The sequence below is a fragment of the Belonocnema kinseyi genome, chromosome 6, assembly GCF_010883055.1.
Source record: "Belonocnema kinseyi isolate 2016_QV_RU_SX_M_011 chromosome 6, B_treatae_v1, whole genome shotgun sequence".
Lineage (NCBI taxonomy): Eukaryota > Metazoa > Arthropoda > Insecta > Hymenoptera > Cynipidae > Belonocnema > Belonocnema kinseyi.
Window position 1 is genome coordinate 17365846 of NC_046662.1, and position 247 is coordinate 17366092.

Genomic DNA, 247 nt, shown 5'->3' on the forward strand with positions numbered 1-247 from the left:
TTTTAGACGGTACATACAAGAACATTTAAATTAGAATGTATTGCCCCCCAAAAAGTCGATTTTGACTTTATTAGTACGAATTGAATACAATCATGTCACTGAGCCCCTTTGCCACTAATTGCTACTAATTAATAAGTCGCTCAACAAACTAGCGTAAAATTTGCAATCAGTGGTGCGTTTAAGAAATAAGAGAAAATATGATGTGGTTTTTTCGCATGATTTGGAAATGTTAACTAATTTCGGGAGT

The 247-nt window shown here is 33.6% G+C and overlaps 1 protein-coding gene across 1 annotated transcript in view; it reads right to left on the minus strand.

Moving 5' to 3' along the window:
* Positions 1–247, minus strand: part of LOC117175278 (lipase 3-like) — a 179818-nt gene that overhangs the window by 78871 nt on the left and 100700 nt on the right. The window lies entirely within an intron of this gene.